The sequence below is a fragment of the Eptatretus burgeri genome, chromosome 7 (genome assembly GCF_056783735.1).
Source record: "Eptatretus burgeri isolate ZD-2024b chromosome 7, Ebu_testis_v1, whole genome shotgun sequence".
Taxonomy (NCBI): Eukaryota; Metazoa; Chordata; class Myxini; order Myxiniformes; family Myxinidae; genus Eptatretus; species Eptatretus burgeri.
The window spans coordinates 15,582,048-15,601,789 of record NC_140967.1 but is presented as its reverse complement, the minus strand read 5'-3'; the positions used below and the strand labels follow the sequence as shown (position 1 = coordinate 15,601,789).

At 44.7% G+C, this 19,742-nt stretch overlaps 1 long non-coding RNA gene across 1 annotated transcript in view; it reads right to left on the bottom strand.

Moving 5' to 3' along the window:
* Window positions 1–12,089, bottom strand: part of LOC147022730 (uncharacterized) — a 52,618-nt gene extending 40,529 nt beyond the window's left edge. The window contains exon 1 of the long non-coding RNA XR_015059691.1: window positions 11,581–12,089. This is a non-coding gene — a long non-coding RNA (uncharacterized LOC147022730). The remainder of the gene's footprint in view (window positions 1–11,580) is intronic.
* Window positions 12,090–19,742: the final 7,653 nt, after the last annotated feature.

The window sequence follows — 19,742 nt, the reverse complement described above, 5'->3', positions numbered from 1 at the left end:
CCACGACCAACCCTTTACGTGAAGTAAGATGGAGATTCAATTAAAGAAAAGACGAAGCGAAACGGGAAAAACAGTTCAACATAAAGCACATTTATTCCGCGGCAAACGGAAAGCACACATATACAATTATACACCAAAAGCAAATGTAAAAGTGACACGGCAATTCTGCACAAAAAGCAAATGTAAAAGAGAAACACAATGCAGATCTACTACCGACTACCGAGCACACGGCAACACTTATACAGTTTTACTTCACAGACGGCGCCGACAACACATATACTCAAAGCAAAAGAAAAAGGGACCACCCTCAACGATGAGGGGGGCAGACAGGCCTTGGGCCGAGACCGCGTCGAGCCTACCCGTCTGGTGATGAGCCGCAAAATGGCGGTGGCGCCCCGACTCCGCGGGCCTCGCTGGCACTGCCTGGAAATGGGGTGGGAACGGGGCCCCCTTCTCACACTATCTCAGCGCGGGGGGGAAACAGGAGGGGGTTGTTGATGCTCGGGGGGAATGAGGATGTCTCGCTGGCTTGGGTCCCGCGACGAGCGTCTCCACCGCGACCTCGGTCGCGTTACCGGCCTCCCCTCTCCGCAGCTCCCCGACTCTGACACGAGCGCCCTCTCGACTGCCTTCGCCGCCGCCACCTCTCCAACTCTCCACTCTTCTCAGCTCCGTCCAACTGCTTTCTCTGACTCTTCTCTTCTCAACTCTCCTTGACTGACTCAACTACTTTTCGGCGAGCGAACGCGGCCCCTTATAGCCCCCGGGGCTTCGCTTCTTCACCTTTGACCCTTCACCTCTGGCTGGCTCCCCATTGGACAGAGGAAAAGTGGGCGTGAATGATTTTTGATCCGCGAATCTGCATATAGCGATTATACTCCGACGCACCTGGAGGCGGGGCCAAATCGCCCCACGCTCGCTGATAGGACGGAACAGAAGTGGGCGTGAATCGTTTTTGATCCGATTTCTCGGAAAGGCTGGTGTTTTTGCACCCACTGCTCGGTGCGCGCCCTGTCAAAGTCCAGGATCGGCGCCCACAAGCGGCGCGGGAATGGCGGTGATGCGATGGTTGCGAGAGCGAGATGTGACGGTAAAGGTCGTGGCTGTTGGTTGTGAAGCGGCGTTGCGGTTGGTGGTTGTTGTGTGATGGCTGTTGAGACGTGGTTGGTGGTGGTTGTGGTGGTAGTAATGGCGGCTGGTCCAAAATAAAGATAGTAAAAGAAAAACGGCTATCTAAAAGGGTCGCAGCCCGCATGAATGACATTTATTCCCTCTAAACAACGGGTTTGGGCCTAACTACACATATACTTACAGAGATATCTCACCTAAGGGACCTGAATGGTGGTTTGCGAATTTCGTCAACCACAACAATATATATATATATATATATATATATATATATATATATATATATATATATATATATATATATATATCTCATTAATATATGTATATATTTCAATATATGTATGTATATATATATATATATATATATATATATATATATATATATATATATATATATATATATATATATGTATATTGTTGTTCGTCTTTCGGCTGCTACAATTAGGGGTCGCCACAGTGGAACATCCGTTATGATCCGCATACTGATTTGGCACAGGTTTTATGCCGGATGCCCTTCCTGACGCAACCCTGGTCGCCTCTTACAACATAGGGATAAGGATTGGGTTTCGCCATGATTCCGGGCTGCCCTACACCCTCTCATAGCGCGGCACAGCGCAGAGCTCTCATCCTCAAGCGATCCTCCAACCCAAGCCTCCGAGTAGCCGGATTACAGGCGCACACCACTACGCCTGGTATATATATATATATATATATATATATATATATATATATATATATATATATATATATATATATATATATATATATATATATATATTGTTGCAGGCCGGGTGTCGGCCGCCAACTGACCGCTCTGAACGGAGCCGCAAGTCGAGTCGGCCCGACCGATCGCACGGAATATAGATTGCCACCCGGATAACTCCGAGCGACGGGTCCTTGTACAAGAACCGAAATACGCCAATCCGCAGATCACGTGGGGTAGGTTCGATTGCCAATCTTCAATGTACCTAAATACCCAAGTGATCCAACTGCCGGGGTATTCCACCCTCGACAGATCTCGTACGGAACAAACCGCCAGGGCGAGCCTGTCCGTGCGCGATTCCGAGCGGCGTAATCGCCGAGAACCGTCGGTCCAAATGTCCCACTATTACGGCAAACCAACGGCTAACTCCCAACACACGAAATGTTCAGTCAATGAGGGAATGGACGAAACGAGCAGGTTTACATTTACACAAGGACATTTATTATAATGAAACACGTATGCAATTATACAAGCAACAAAAGCACGACAAAAGAACTACAACCGTCTATAAGCAATTATTAATGTACAGTCACTGACACAGTTTTACTTACGGGACTCGGCGCCACAACATTCATTCGAAAGAAAAGCAGAAAAAAGACCCCATCAAAGTCAATGGGGTCAGACTGGACCTCTTGGGTCTTTATGGCGTGGGACTTGGCAGACCGAACGAGTCCCACGAGACCGTTGCAGGTTACCTGCACCCTTGTGGTGTCTGGCTTGGGCGACCCGCTATGTCCCGTCCCCACAGCAACTAGCGTAGCCGCGGTCGAGCTCGGGCTTTCCGTGTGACAGGCGAGCTCTCTCCGGCTCTCTCCACACGAACGCGCTTGGGCGACCCGCGATGCTCCTTCCCCACAGCAGCTATCGTAGCTGCGGTCGAGCTCGGGCCTTCCGTGTGGCAGGCGAGCTCTCTCTGGCTCTCTCCACACGAACACGCTTGGGCGACCCGCAATGCTCCTTCCCCACGGCAGCTTGCATCGGCGCGGTCGAGCTCGGGCCTTCCGTGTGGCAGGCGAGCTCTCCCCGGCTCTCTCCACACGAACGCGTGGTTTGCGCGACACAGCAGGCAAGGCTGCGCCTCCAGCTTGCGTCTCCTTCGCGACGCCCGGACTTCCACGCAGCTCCTTGGCTTCTGGCTTCCTCCCGACTCCCCCAACTGCCGAAGCAAAAAGTTTACTCCTCCCACGGGACTCAGCACACGACCTCTGCCACGGGACTCCCACAAACTCAGCCCACGAACTCAGCCCTACCACGGGACTCCCACGGGGCTCCTTTTACTGGACTTTCACGAGCTCTTTTGGGATTCTTTTTCAACAAAGAAAAGATGTCCTCTTTATCCTTTGCACCCATCCCCCGCACCCAGCGTGACTCATGCCATCGTGATCCACCCTCCGCTCAACCACGGGTGGGAGGGAGTTGTTGACATCACCGCAGGGTTCTTCTTCCTCTTCGCAGAAGAGGGGGAGGGATGTCTCCATTGTTTGCTCCCTAACTATTAAATCGATCGGCAGCACATCTAATCGATTTCAAAACATTTAAACAATGGAAGGTGAGCTATCGAGGGAACATGCACTTATCGACATAGCTGACTAAGGGAACCTGTATGTTGTGTGCGATTGAATTCCAAATTCGTAACAATATATATATATATATATATATATATATATATATATATATATATATATATATATATATATATATATATATATATATATATATATATATATATATATATATATATTTACACACATATGTTTAGTTATTTATAGTTTTGGCCCTATCTAGCAATTTTAGAAATTAGGCCAGTGTTGACCTTTTGACCTTAAAATTAATTGGTGGTTGAATTTTTTGACCTGATATGTAACTCCTTTTCAAATTTCACATCAATCATGCTAATTGAGGATTTTAGAAAGTGATCCTAAGTTGTTGAGCCTATGTTGACATTTTGGCATGTGCTGACCTCAAAAAGAATTGATGGTTATAGTCAGTGAGCTAATATGAAAAGCCTGTATAAATTTCAAGTCAATTGGATGACAATTGACAATTTTAGAAATTTTGCCAGTGTTGAACTTTTTGCTCTATTTTGACCTTTTGGTGGATGTTGACCTCAAAAATAATACGTGTTTGAATTGACTGACCAGATATGCAAATGTTCTTTAAATTTCGAGTTAATTGGATTAAAATTAAGGATTTTCGAAAATTTTGCCCAAATTGGCCTTTTAGCCTATGTTGACCTATTGGCCTATGATTACCTCAAAATTAGTAGGTGGTTGAATTCAGTGACCTTTTATGCAAATGCTCTTCAAATTTCAAGTTAATTGGATTAAAATTGAGGATTTTAGAAATTTGGCCTATGTTGACCCTTTTGGTCATTGTCGAACTTTTGGCCTGTTTTCCTCAAAATTAATAGTTGGTTGAATTACTTGACCTGATATGCAAATGGTGTTCAAATGTCAAGTCAATCAGATGAAAATTGACAATTTTAAAAACAATTAAAAAATTTGCCTTATTTTGGGTTGACATTATGGCCTATGTTGACCTTTTTACCGTGGATAACCTCAAAACAATAGATGGTTGAATTCCCTGACCTAAAATGCAAATAATGTTCAAATTTAAAGTCAATCGGATGAAATTTGAGGTTTTTAGAAAATTTGGCTCAAATTGGACTATTGGCCTATGTAGACCTTTTTGATCGATCAAATTTTACGAAACCTCAATGCTGGACCATCGCAGGGTCAGTGACATTAATCTCTGAAAATTTTAGAGTGATCCGTTGAGCGGTTTGGGCTGGAGGCGAGTGGACAGACAAACAAACACACAAACAAATGGAGGCGATCAACTTGTTAATTTTTTTTCCTGCCAAGAAACAACAAGAAAGTGTCACGCAGAGTACGAAACTTGCAAAATCCATAAAACAAAGTTAACCTCAAAAATAATTGGCGAGTTGAAATCAGTGACCTGATGTGCAAATCCTCTTCAAATTTCAAGTCAATGGGATGAAAATTGAGGATTTTAGAAACACCAACTTAGTTGTTGACCTTGGACTTATGTTGACCTTTTGGTCCACATTGACCGCAAAAATAATTGGCAAACTTATGACAAACTACCATGTGGTGAAGTTTCGTGAAGAACGGTTTAAAATTGTGACCTGTAGGTGACAGACAGACAAACAGACAGACAGAATAACAAAATCGAAAAACAAATATACTTGAAAAATCTTCGATTTTGCATGTTACAAACGGAGGCGATCAGCATTGTTGTCAAAAAAAATGTATTATTTTTGCAAAGTAATTATTTGAAACTTGTATCGGGAGGTTATTTTTGGGGTAGCACCAAATGAGGTAATTGAACACATGTGACGATGTCTTTTCATCCGAATCATTTTTTTTCCCCACCTCTGGAACAAACTCCCACACTCTCTTCAATCACACTCCTCCCCTCCCCGTCTTCAAAACCACTGTTCACCACCATCTCATATCTTCCCCCATTCAAAATATTGAACTTTACTACCAGCGTTTATCCACCCCAAACTCATCTCCTTCAAATTCCCTGTTTTCCTTCCTGAAAGTCCATGTGGTACCATCTTGTTTACTCCGTGTACCCCACCCCATCCCTCTCCTTCCACAGGTCTCGTGCTGTCTTTGTTCCCCACTATTTTTTGCTTCCCTCTCCCACCCCTATTTTCTCCTGCCTCGTCATATGTTTCTGTGTATTAGCTCGAACATGAGCCTCGACATTGTATCCAAAAAAAAAGTCAATCACAAAGAATCTCTCCCAATGTCTTTGCATGTGAAAGGAAAACCAAATGACTTGTGTATCCACAGCGATGAGTCATTACGACTGACAATAATATTATTTTCCCTTCATAGCCAATAATTGCCATTCACATACACTACATGGTCAAAAGTATGTGGACACCTGCTTGTCCAACATCTCATTCCAAAATCATGGGCATTAATATGGAGTTGGTCCCCCTTTGCTGCTATAACAGCCTCCACTCTTCTGGGAAGGCTTTCCACTAGATGTTGGAACATTGTTGTGGGGATTTGCTTCCCATTCAGCCACAAGAGTAACAAGAAGAAGGCGTTTAATGAGGTCATTTAGTAGTGTTATAACAGCCCCCTCATTTGTGAGGTTGGGCAATAATGTTGGTCGATTAGGTCTGGCTCGCATTCGGTGTTCCAATTCATCCCAAAGGTGTTCGATGGGGTTGAGGTCAGGGCTCTGTGCAGACCAGTCAAGTTCTTCCACACCGATCTGGCCAAACCATTTCTGTATGGACCTCGCTTTGTGCATGGGGGCATTGTCATGCTAAAAGAGGAAAGAGCCTTCCCCAAACTGTTGCCACAAAGTTGGAGGCACAGAATAGTCTGGAATGTCATTGTATGGTCTCGCATTAATATTTCCCTTCACTGGAACTAAGGGGCCTAGCCCAAATCATGAAAAACAGCTCTAGACCATTATTCCTTCTCCTTAAAACTTTACAGTTAGCACTATGCATTCGGGTAGGTATCATTCTCCTGAGATCTGCCAAACCCAGATTAGTCCATCAGACTGCCATATGGTGAAGTGTGATTCATCACTCCAAAAAATGCGTTTCCACTGCTCCAGAGTCCAATGGCGGTGATCTTTCCACCACTCCAGCCGGCGCTTGGCATTGCGCATGATGATCTTAGGCTTGTGTGTGGTTGCTCGACCATGCAAACTCATTTCATGAAGCTCCCAACGAACAGTGCGTGTGCTGACATTGCTTCCAGAGGCAGTTTGGAACCCGGTAGTGAGTGTTGCAACCGACGACGGACGAGATTTCCGTGCTACGCGCTTCAGCACTCGGCAGTCCTGTTCTCTGAGCTTGTGTGGCCGACCACTTCGTGGCTGAGCTGTTGTTGCTCCAAGACGTTTCCACTTCACAATAACAGCACTTATAGTTGAGCGGGGCAGCTCTAGCATGGCAGAAATTTGATGAACTGACTTGGTGGAAAGGTGGCATCCAATTATGGTGTCATTTTGAAAGTCACTGAGCTCTTCAGTATGACCCATTCTTCTGACAATGTTTGTCTTTGGAGATTACATGGCTGTGTGCTTCATTTTATACACCTGTCAGCAATGGGTGTGGCTGAAATAGCCGAATCAACTAATTAGAAGGGGTTCCACATACTTTTGACCATGTAGTGTATTTCCTGTAAATACATGGATGTGTGAATTTGCATATAGTATGCAAGATGGTTTCTGCACAACAATCAGACTTCGACATAGCAGCAACTCGTGTAACCAGGTGTCAAAGAGTATCTGAGAAGAACGTGCCATTGCTACCTCCAGTTTTGGCAAAAATTTGTAATTTCTTTAGGGTGTCGGCAATAACTCGATAACTCTTCAGCGTGGGATCTTTAAGGATCCACCAATTATAATGCTAGCTGACGAAGCATCAACATTAACCTCCATTGAAGGGATGGCATGCGCATTCATAAAACAACGTGGGTGTGAAGCACCAATCCGATAGTTTATAATTGGGTCGAGGTTCAAACCCAGGCAAGGCAACTGAGATAGGTACGTAACCTCCACACCATCTTGTACGACAGAGTTACAAGTGTTCATACACACCACAGTTCAGTCACCACCCCCCCCCCCCCATATGAGGCCATGTATAGAGATTAAGAGCTTCGATTTAAATCGATTTTTTGATATGGTATGTGAAATATTTTGCCAGTAAGTGTGGCAAGGAAAGTTGACCAGTTTATAGAGGAATCAAGTGCACAGTAAACAGCTCGAGGTAACCTGAACTGATAGATGGGGCGAATATAGTCTTTGTTTGCTGAACTGCGCATACAAGTGCTGCACTGCTTGTGAATACCTTCTCCCTCTTTAACATCTCTTCCCCCTGCTTTGTAAAATTCCTCTGCTCATAATAATTGCCTAACAATTTAAATAAATTATCATGGGCAAAAGCAGCCTTAAATGCCAGCCTTCTTTGTCCGCCATTTCACTTCCTCTCCAACTATATATTTAGCAGCTTCCTCTACAAAGGAAAGGTTTTTGTTGCAGCGGCACATTTCATGAAGCTGCCTTGAGTAATAATCTCAATTGTTCAAGCATTGCATTGAAACCTTAAAAGAGCCAAAAAAAAACAACCTTTTAAGCCTTGACGAGGAAGCGGAGAGGATGGTACTTTCAGACTTCCTTCCTCAATTTTTATTTATTTATTCCAACTTTTGAGGTTCTTAAACTCGTTTCAAGATCTTTACAAATACCAGTTTCAAAACATAAAGGTGCAGGACATTCACTTAACCAATATGCTTTATGAAACGCATGTTTATGTCACGTGGAACAAATATTGCCAGTTTCTGCATGATTATGTCATGTGGAACAAAGAAAGCCAGTCTTTGCCTATGAAACACATGTTTATGTCATGTGGAACAAAGATAGCCAGTCTCTGCCTTCGCACATGTCATGGAGCATAACTCTTGTGTGCTATGCAACAACAAAAAAATTTGGACAAGCTCCACTTTACCATGATCCATCTGTGCATTTAACCAATGGGTAAAGGTACAGGGAGGTGGGGTCCAGTTGTGTGAGAGTAGAGGTGATGGAGAGGACTTTGTAAAAGTGTGACGATGCTGTGTTCTAAAAAACAAAAATTGTACACGACCCTAACGGTTATGTAAGTCCCATATAATGTGTTTGTGGTGTATACTAGGCTTGGAATACTCAGGTCAGAGACTCAGATATGAGTCACATTTTTTTAATGATTCGTGACATGACAATTAAAGACTACTCCTGCTCTGGTGCATGTCCTCTTTAAACTGCACAGGTTGTGTTTCAAAACATAAAGGTGCATGACATTCACTTACACAATATGCTGTTTGAAACGCAAATACATGATGACTTTCATGCCATTATGATGACTTGCAGTGTTGTTCATGATGTATGAACCTTGTTTTGGGGTATCTATGGACATATTTAATTGATTACCTTAACCCTTTAAAAAATAACTTAGCAATCACCTTACAAAAGTGTCCTCAAGAGATATGATGGGAATTTTACAATCTCATCATCCTGAGAAAATTTTGAGATGATGTATTATGCCATTTTTCCCATCTGCAATGTTTATCTACATGTTTTTTCTTGTTTTAATTCCTATATTATATGAACCGTTGTTTGGGGACTGAGAATATTATGGTATTATCAAACTTTCCAAATAACTTTCATGCCAGGCTTCATGGGTGTGAGTACATGCAGTACTGTAGGACCCCATCATTTGTGGGGGATACGTTCCTAAAAAAAATTCTGCAAATGCGAAATCTGTGAATGTTGGGGCATTGTTTCAATGGGAAAAGGTGGGATAGGTTCCCGGAAGCGTGTGAATCAAAAATCACGTGAAAAACTGCGAATACGCCAGTGAAAAATTGAAGCACAGAGCCGCAAATGCAGAAGCAGATCAGAAAAACTGCAAATACGCCAATGAAAAACAAAAGCACAAAACCACAAATGTAGAAGCAGGTCAAAAAAACACACGAGTATGGCCATGAAAAACCGCGAATACGTGAAGCACAGGGTCATGGATGTAGAAGAAGATCAGAAAAACCACAAATACGTGAAGCACAGAGCCACACATGTAGAAGCACATCAGAAAAACTGCGAATACGCCCATGAAAAACCAAAGCACAGAACCACTAATGTAGAAGCAGGACAGAACTAGAAGGGCACTCGGTAGAGCGCATACCTCCGCAATGTAATGCCTTATCCAAGGGAACATATCGGGCCCAATACATTTTTTAAATATAATGCTATACAGTACTATATCGTTTTTGGGCCGATCTATCAATGGTGAAGAATCACGATAAAAATTAAATAATTATCGTATCCGGATTCAAATTTGGATCTTCATCAAAATTTAATCAATTCTTCCTTGTCACACACCCAACTTGTCCACCACATTTCGTCCGAATCTGTCCACAACCTTTTGAGATATTGTGCAATATATTGGTTTTTCCCTTTCTCTCATTGGTGAAGAATCACTTTAAAAAAAGTTATCAGATCATGGATTGGGATCCGGATCTTCACTTAAATTGAATCAGTCATTCTTTGTCACACACCCAACATGTCCACCAAGTTTCATCCGAATCTGTCAACAACTTTTTGAGAAATCATGCTTCTTCTTCTTCTTTCGGCTGCTCCCGTTCGGGGTCACCACAGCGGATCATCTGTATAATCCATATAGTGATTTGGCACATGTTTTATGCCGGATGCCCTTCCTGATGCAACCCTGGTCGCCTCTTACGACACAGGGATATGGTACACCTATTTTAACCGGGGTATACACCGGCCCAGTATACTGGTACTCATTTCGCTGACCTCGGAAGGATGACAGGCTGAGTCAACCCCCTGGTGAATTAATTCAGTGGCCCAATGGGGCTTGAACTCAGGACCTTTTGGATCCCAAGCCGCTGCCCAAACCACTGCGCCAACACCAGGCTATTTTTTTTTTGAGAAATCATGCTATATATCGTTTTTGGCCCTGATCTCTCAATGGTGAAGAGTCACCCAAAAAATTCTGGTCGTCGCATCCGGATCCGGATCTTCACCAAAGTCTAATCAGTTCGTCCGTGTCACACACCAAACTGATCGACAAAATTTCATCCAGATCCGTCTAAAACTTTTTGAGATATTCTGTACACAAACAGACAAACAGACAGACAAGCAGAAAGAAAGGGGTGAAAACATAACCTTCTTCACCTTCGCTGGCGGAAGTAAAAACTGTGAATACGCCCATGAAAAACCACAAAAGTAGAAGCAGGTCAGAAAAACTGTGAATCAGTGAATCACAGGGCTGCAAAGATATGCCCGCAAAAAACTGTGAGTACGTGAAGCACAGGACCACGAATGTAGAAGCAGGTCACATTTTATGAATCGCGAATAGTCCACCGATAGTGGAAATGTGAATGTTGGGGTCCAACAGCATGCAACTTGACTTGACCAGCCTTTTCAATCCACTGCAGAATGATGGCCTCCCTCAACATGGTCCATTTTTTTCTATCCAATGCAGTTTTTATGTGCATTATATTGTTGCGGTGACGGTTAGTGAGACACCAGCTTGTCACTCAGGGGGATGGATTAATCCCCGGTTATCCTCGGTAGAGCAGGACCAGGAGCCACCACTCACAATTAACGTTGTGGTACGGTGGGTTGTTTTAAAACCACGAACACCACCCAGTTAACCACAAGTTCCAGTGTCCACCGTGTAATTATTCCGTTTAACTAGAGGTCACGTGGTTACCTGAGCGGGAAGTGTGCCCTCGCCAAAGCACCAATGTTATCTGATTAGATTTTAATTAGGGCGACCGAGCGTTTTAACCGCTGGTGCGTGCCGACGATTTTTTGGTCAAATCTGTGGTAATTACCTCCCAGTCTATCTCGGTTTGAACAATGCTTGACCAATGGAAGGAAAGGACAAACAGGGACATGTTGGAAGTCAACAAATAATTTATTAATAATAAAATAAATAAAGAAAAATAACTTTTTATTTTCTGAGGTAAATAAGGAATGAATTTCAAAGCAAAATCAATCAAAATGCCAGGAAAAAGACAAAGAGCAGATGCTTATCAGGGGTTGACTTACTTACAGCTAAATACAGACAAGGGTACCCAGCAGATCATTCATGGTGGGGGGGGGGGGAGAATCGTCTCGCTCACCAGAAAGTCGTCCGTGAAGCGAAAACGTCCTGAAAATGTGTGCGTGTCACGTCCGTCGCCAGCACCCAGCCTTGCCGTGCACCCTCTCGGGGGGCAGCCTTGAATTCCAGTCGACGTCTGGAGGGCACCGCGATCGTCCGTCGCGGGTTTAGACCCTGGTGTTGTTGGTGATCGACCCGTGCCTCACTTGTTGGTGGCACTGCTCACACCCACACGCACACCACACGCTCGCTTGCCGAAACACTGGAAGGGCGAATTGTCTCGTCGGCGCTGGTCAGACACCCGCTTCTTGGTCGCTTCTCTCACCCTTTGCTTTTTCCTGTCTCCTTTCGCTTTTCCTCTCCTCACTTTTTCTCCTCAGACTTTTTCTCTCCTCAGAACGTCCCTCTTTCACTTTTTCCTCTCTTTTTTATATCTCAGAACGTCTCTCCTCACAGAACGTACTTCATGCTTTCTCTCGCTCGTTTTTATATCCCTGGGCCGTCTCCGTGGGGTGCCGTCCGCCCCAAGCTCACCCGCCCCCCTGGGGCACGGTTACCATGACGACCCGTGCGCTCTCAAAAAAGGCGGGCTTCAGAGCTCGTGGAAGAATGTTGCTGAGGAAAAATGAGGGCGGGCTTCAGAGCGCGTGAAATAAATGTGTGTAAACGTGTCTGCCGTAAAGAAAAAAAGCTTCCCATAAGAGAGGAGATCCATCCTTTACCCTTCTCAACGCATCATATTTGAGATCCCATTAGACATGGGGATTGGGCTAATCTGAACATGCATTTAAGGAAATATCTGTCTGAGGACCTGGATGTGTAGATGCATTCATCAGACCACATTCTGAAATCCATAACAATATATATATATATATATATATATATATATATATATATATATATATATATATATATATATATATATATATATATATATAATGACTAGCTTTTATCTTTTTGCCAAGATTTGAAATACAGAACCCTGTCACAGGGAAGAGATGAAGAGACGATAGCCAGATGTCCCATCTGCCTCCATCTCCGTTACAGATGTTAAACAACGCACTGTGTCATATTTTAATTAGTTAATGAATAACTACATACAAAGTCCAAACTGCACAACAGACTTAGACACAGATCATGGGCATGGGAGTTCAACTTCTTGGAAGCATAGCATCAAACAATCATTGAGGAAAAAAGCACATGCAGACCATATTGGGTAATGTACTTGTGAAAGAAAGCAAAGATGATGCCTGATTTGAATAACAAGGTTGTTTAGCTTTGGATCTATTCAGAAGAAAAACTTTCTAACTTTTCAAAAGTACATCTTTAACCTTCCTGCAATTTCTTCAGCCCTTACCAAGCATGTCAAACACTCCATGAAGTGCAGGAATATCATGGGAGGTGTTGATTCATCCAATTATAATAATGATAAAAATTCCAAACTGGAATAGACGCAGAAATGTGTGATGACGAATGAATGTATCGTTACAAAGCTCTCCACTAAGTTAAAGTCCAATATGAGGGATGATATCGACTGAATCCTCCATGATCGTCTTCAAACCGTTCACGCATTGTCTCACTTAATTACGGAATGGTAATTAAGTGCATCGAAATCATTTTCAACGAATGGAATATCGTTGGGTACACCTTATGTTGAAATTATTTAAATAAACCAAAGAATTTGTCGAAATAAACTATGACACCAAAATAAGGTTCAGAGGCGTAATGCTCCACATAATGACATCATCTCCAAAAGCAGTTTGAACTTTTAGGTCCAAGATGTTTAATTGGCTCAAGAGGAATTTCGTGCTTTTTAATTTTTTTTGTTTCTTTTTGTACATTAATTGGCGTCAGGAAGGGCATCCGGCCATAAAACATTGCCTCAAGAAAAAGCCAAACCCCTGCACAGCAGGGAAAAATGGCTGTAAAAACGGTCATTTTTTTTGTTTATTTTTGTACATTAATGTACAAAATTTTAATTTTGAAATCATTTTCAAAATTTCAAAAAAATAAGAGGATCATAAATTTTTTTTAATTTTGTACATTGTTTTCTTCTGCTTACACAACTGCAGCCCAGCCCTGAAAGTATGTCGAGCCTGGATTCGAATTTCAGCCTAGCCATAAAACTTATCAACCTGGTGTTTCGCTCGCAGGCAGAGTGAGATGTCAATGTGTGTGCCATCCATAGGGAGGATGTTAAGTCAGCGGTGGCCGTTGGTAGACGTTAAAGATCCCGCGGTGTCCTTTGCAAAGACTAGGCGAGCTAATGCCAGCATTCTTAAAAAAAATGCCAAATTCCTGATCAACTCCCAAGGAACACTGCATCATCTGCACAGCCATGCTTCTGCAAGAACTGATGCTTACACATAGTAACGTGCTGCATAAGAATGTCGACGATGACGGTTGAAGCTGAAAGTGTGCAGAGTATGTAATGAACGTTTCTGCCATTTTAAGTGACTACTTCTTGGTATTAAAACTTAATTGCAAATATAAGTGGTTGGTCCAAACCATTGAGTACGTTGAGCGTACAGGGGAAATGCTGTGGGGGTCAAAAATTCCACTGTACCTGCTCATTAAATGAATAGATGGCCCCTACTATGATTCAATTGGACGTTAAGTGGGCGTACCGTCTGCAGACATTACTTGATGGACATTGAAGATCCCACGGTGTCCTTTGCGAAGAGCAGGCGAGCTATCGGCAGCACTCTCGCCAAAAATTCCAAATTCCTGCTCTCACCTCACATTCCCCCAACTAGTGCCAAGGCGACGAAGCGCAAAAGGGTCAACTCCCCCAAGAGGTCGCTACGCCCCCTTCGCTGGTCACGAAGATTAGTAGTGGTAGTATGATTGTACATTAGAAGGCATATGCTTCCATGAATATGGATGCAAGCACGAAGAGCAATTAAACCGTCAGAAGGGAATTAACGAGAACATTTCCATGACAAGTGGTCATGAGAACAAAGAGAAATACCTGACGTTTTCTACAATGATTCCCTGCTTGGTAAACTGATGTGTTACATTATTGTGTTTCTGTATCCAGGCAACATCACTTCACTGGGTTTTTGTGAAAGGCATGCATGGGTTCCATCGTGATGGAATTACATCTTCTCCTGCCCCTCTCCTCCTCTCCAACATAGAGGATAATTTAGAGACCTGTTATTTATACGTTATAGGAATGATTGTTTTCAACCATTTGTTAATGAATACACTGAGGTGTCAGTTTATGATAAGAAGTTGACCAGGTTGATAAATTATATTGGATTTCTTTTCGTGGCCCATCAATATCTGTGTGACGGAATTGTACTCTGCGCCGTTGATTTTGAAAGCATCATTGTAATCCGGATTCTGACAAAGATACTTTTCCCCAATTTAAATATAATACTGTACTTTATTGTGGAGAACAGTATTTTGACATCACAAGATTGCATTCTAGTATTGCGAACGATAACTGTCGGGAACCTTCAAATGTTTGGGATGGAAATCATCTTTCAGTGGTGTGTTTTTTTTGTAATCAAAGTCTAGGCTCGTCGAAGAGCTAAAACTCAGGATGTAACAGAACAAAAGCAACAGAGGGGAGAGCTGTACTCCATCAGGCTGCAGATAAAGGCCTTGTCGATGGATAAGAGTTCAGCAGTGACAAAGAAGGACATTGCTCAATGGACGATGCCCAGTTGGCAGCGCTGGCTTTGGCTTTGGAGGCCAGCTGGCTTTTGGGATGGCTTTGGAGGCCAACTTCGAAAACTGGTTTGCTCAAGAATCGATAATCATGGCTGGTAGTTCGAACCAGGAGTTTGAGTGTCTGAACTTCCTCAAGAGGATCATAAAAAAAGTGGATTGGAGGGTTTACCAGACAGTCCTTTCAGAGAGAGGGAGGGAGAGAGTGAGAGAGTCTACGTGTGTGTGTGTGTGTGTGTGTGAGCGCGCAAATGTGTGTTCATAAAGCACAACATTTTCTCTTTGCCAACTCCCCTCCCCCCAACCTTGTCTGTCTGTCTCTTTCTCTCTCTCGCTCTTACCTCCACTCCCCACCTCCACCCCAATCCCTGTGTTTGTCTCTTGACCTGTATGGATGGTGTTTGTCTCCATACGTGTCTGGGTGGTATTTATCTCTGGATGTGTCTGAGCGGTCTTTATGTCCGGTAGAGAGTTTGTCTCCAGACGTGTCTGGGTCGTGTTTGGCTCTGGACGTGTCTGAGCGGTGTATATGTCCGGTAGGGAGTTTGTCTCCAGATGTGTCTGGGTGGTGTTTGGCTCCGGGCGGCTTGGATCTGGACGCGTCCATCGGGTTTTGTCTCCAGACGTGTCTGGGTGGTGTTTGTCTCTGGGCAGTGTTTGCATTTGGATTTGTCCAGGAGGTATTTGTCTCCAGACTGTGTTCATCTCCAGACATGTTTGGGCGGTGTATTATCGTATGATCAGTAGAAAATGGATTTCAGACGTTATTTTGTTTCCATCTTCACTGCTATTCTATGCAGAATCATTTTGATGATACAGTATGAATCAGAATTTACACTCCACTGCACGTCTGCCTTCCCTTCCTCTCACCTCATGCTGCCATCCCTTTCCCCACCTGAACCCTCACTCTCCCTCCCTCCTTGTTCCCACACACCCCCTTACTCCTTCTTCCTCTCACCCCCATCCCTCGCCCTCTCTCCCCTTCATTTTCTCCCCCACCTTCAGTATTCTCATCAGCGAAGCGACGGCTGGTATTTGCTAGAATATACATATATATATATCTTCTTCTTCTTCTTTCGGCTGCTCCCGTTCGGGGTCGCCACAGCGGATCATCCGTATGATCCGCATTGTGATTTGGCACATGTTTTACGCCGGATGCCCTTCCTGACGCAACCCTGGTCACCTCTTACAACACAGGGATATGGTACACCTATTTTAACCGGGGTATACACCGGCCCAGTAAACTGGTACTCATTTCGCCGACCTCGGAAGGATGACAGGCTGAGTCAACCCCCTGGTGTATTAATTCAGTGGCGCAACGGGGCTTGAACTCAGGACCTCTTGGATCCCAAGCCGCTGCCCAAACCACTGCGCCAACACCAGGCTTACATATATATATATATATATATATATATATATATATATATATATATATATATATATATATACATACATATATACACTTATATATACATATACATATATATATATATATATATATATATATATATATATATATATATATATATATATATACATATACATATATATATACATCTATATATATATATATATATATATATATATATATATATATATATATGTATATATATATATATATATATCAGGTCAGGTATGGGAGCATGTGCCAGAACAGCGCGTCGCTGCGTCCACTTTCCGCCGGTACTCCAGGGGCCTCCGTCTGGCCATCCCCCAGGCAGATGCCAGGCCCATCCCCATCTCCTTGAGATGATGGTCAACCTGCTGCAACCATGAGGCACGTGGTCGGCCCACTGGCCTCCTCCCACTCATGAGACTCCTCGCTGAGAGAATCTGGTGAGCAGGATCAGCGTCAGGAAAACGAGCCACATGTCCATAAAGCCGCAGCTGACGCTCACGGACTATGCAGGTAACAAATCTCATCCGAGTCTCTCTCAGCAACCGCTCGTTGGACACAAAATCCGACCAGCGATAGCCAAGGATTCTCCGAAGAGACCTGGTACCAAAGGAATTAAGTCTCCGTCTCAGATCCTTGGTCAAAGTCCAAGTCTCGCACCCATAGAGCAAGACTGGAAGTACCAAGGACCTGAAGACTCGGACTTTCGTCCTCCCGCACAGGTACCGGCAGCGCCACACCCCATGATCCAGTGAATCCATGACTCCCCAGGCCCGACCCAGACGTCTATTGACCTCCGGCTCACAACCTGCGGAGACATGAATATCACTGCCAAGGTAAGTGAATCTATCCACGACCTCAACATCCTCACCACAAACAGACACAGACAGGACAGCAGCATCCAAGATGTCACCGAAAGCCTGGATCTTTGTTTTGACCCAAGAAATCCGTAATCCCAACGGCTCCGACTCCTCATTCAGCACCTCGAGGGCCCCCAAGAGGATGTCTAAAGTCTCCGCAAAGATGACTGCATCATCTGCAAAATCAAGGTCCGAGATCTTGACATTGCCAAACGATGCGGCGGAACTTGATCTCTCCGACATCCTCCCAAAATCCAGTCCATACAAGTGCTGAAAAGTGTGGGGGCAAGTACACATCCCTGACGAACTCCAGTAACAACTGGAAATAAGTCAGAGGCGGTACCACCACACTTCACAGCACTCTCAGTACCAGAGTAGAGTTCAGACATCAGATCGATCAGTTTCGGTGGCACCCCACGAAGACCAAGAATCCTCCAGAGGACATCCCGATTCACTGAATCGAACGCTTAACAGAGATCAACATAGGCTGCAAGCAGCCCCTACCGAAACTCTCGTCTGCGTTCAGTGAGGACACGAAGAGCAAGGATACGGTCAACCGTTGACCTCTTTGGTGTAAAGCCTGACTGCTCTGGACGCTGGTGCTCAAGCAGATGGTGGCGAACCCTATCAAGAATTATCCGAGCAAAGACCTTGCCCGGCACTGAGAGCAGCGTCACCCCTCGGTAGTTGTTGCAGTCTTGGCGATCACCCTTCCCTTTCCAGAGAGGGACAACAAGGCCCCTCTTCCAGTCAGTTGGGATGATGCCTGTGTTCCAGGCAGAGCACAAAACTGCATGCAACAACACGAGTGCAGCATTTCCACCAGCCTTGAGAAGTTCAGCATGGATGCCACAGATCCCTGGAGCTTTGCCCCGTTTCAACTGGTTCACCGCAGCCCGTGTTTCCACAAGCGATGGTGGACCACAGTTGATTCGAGGGTAAGCAACAGGGATTGTAACACCCTTGACGTCCAACTCGACAGCTGGGGGATCAGCCTGGTACAACCGCTCAAAGTAACCGGCCCAGCGGGCCTTCACTTCAGACTCCTCTGTCAAGAGCCTACCACTCTCTGCTCGAACTGCAGTGCTCCGAGGGATGGGCTTGGATGAACGTAATGCGCGAATTCCCCTGTAAGCGGGACGAGAATCACCTGTCCACAGGTGATGCTCTACCCCCTCACAGATTCCTCGCACATAGGCCTCCTTGTCCACCCTCAGTGCACGTACAGTTTTACGCCTCAGCTCCGTGAACAGCTCAGCTCTGCCATTCAGCCTGGCCCTGCGACTCTGGTCAATGGTATCCAGTGTCCCTTGAGAGACAAAATTCTTCTTTGCCCTGCGGTGAACTCCAAGGCATCCACCGGCAACATCAAGGACGGTGGTCTTGAAGGTGCTCCACAACTCTTCAGGACCCCCTAAAGCACCCAGACCCCCCAAGTGTCCACTCAGCCTGTTCGCAAACTCCTCAGCTACTCTCTCATCCCTGAGCTTGGCAACATCCAGCCTAGGCTGGGATGGTACCATTCTCCAGGATTTAAGGTGCAGCTTTAGAGTTGCTACAACAAGCCTGTGGTCAGTATTGAGGAACTGAGCACTCCGGTAGACCCTGCAGTTCTGGATCATCCTCCAACGACCGTCAATGAGGACATGGTCAATCTCCTTTGCCACACCGCCAGCGTTGGAATACCAAGTCCAGCGATGAGCTTGCGGGCGTTGAAACCATGAACCAGCCACCCTAAGTCCATGACTTCTTGCAAAGTCAAGGAACTTAGTGCTATTCTGGTTCATAGTTCCTGACCCATGGGGACCAACACACACCTCATAACCATCCCTATCAGTTCCAGTCGATGCATTGAAATCCCCCAAGACTAGAAGTGTATCTCGTCTGGGGCACTGATCAACCACAGACTCGAGTGTGGCATAGAATGCATCCTTCACGGTAAGATCACTCGCCTCAGTCGGAGCATAAATAGAGACCAGGGAAATGACACCTAAGGAGTGACGAATCCTTAATCTCATAATACGCTCGTTGACCGGTGTTACCTCAATTATCATTGGGGTCAGCTTATTGGCCACAGCTACAGCAACTCCTTGGGTATGGTAACCATCAGAGCGACCAGACCAATAGTAGGTGTAACCACCCACCATTATCTCGCCGCAATCCGGTCTCCGAACCTCAGAGAGAGCTGCAATCCCGATGTCCAAACGCTTGAGCTCAGATGATAACAGAGACAGGTGATCATCCTCTCTT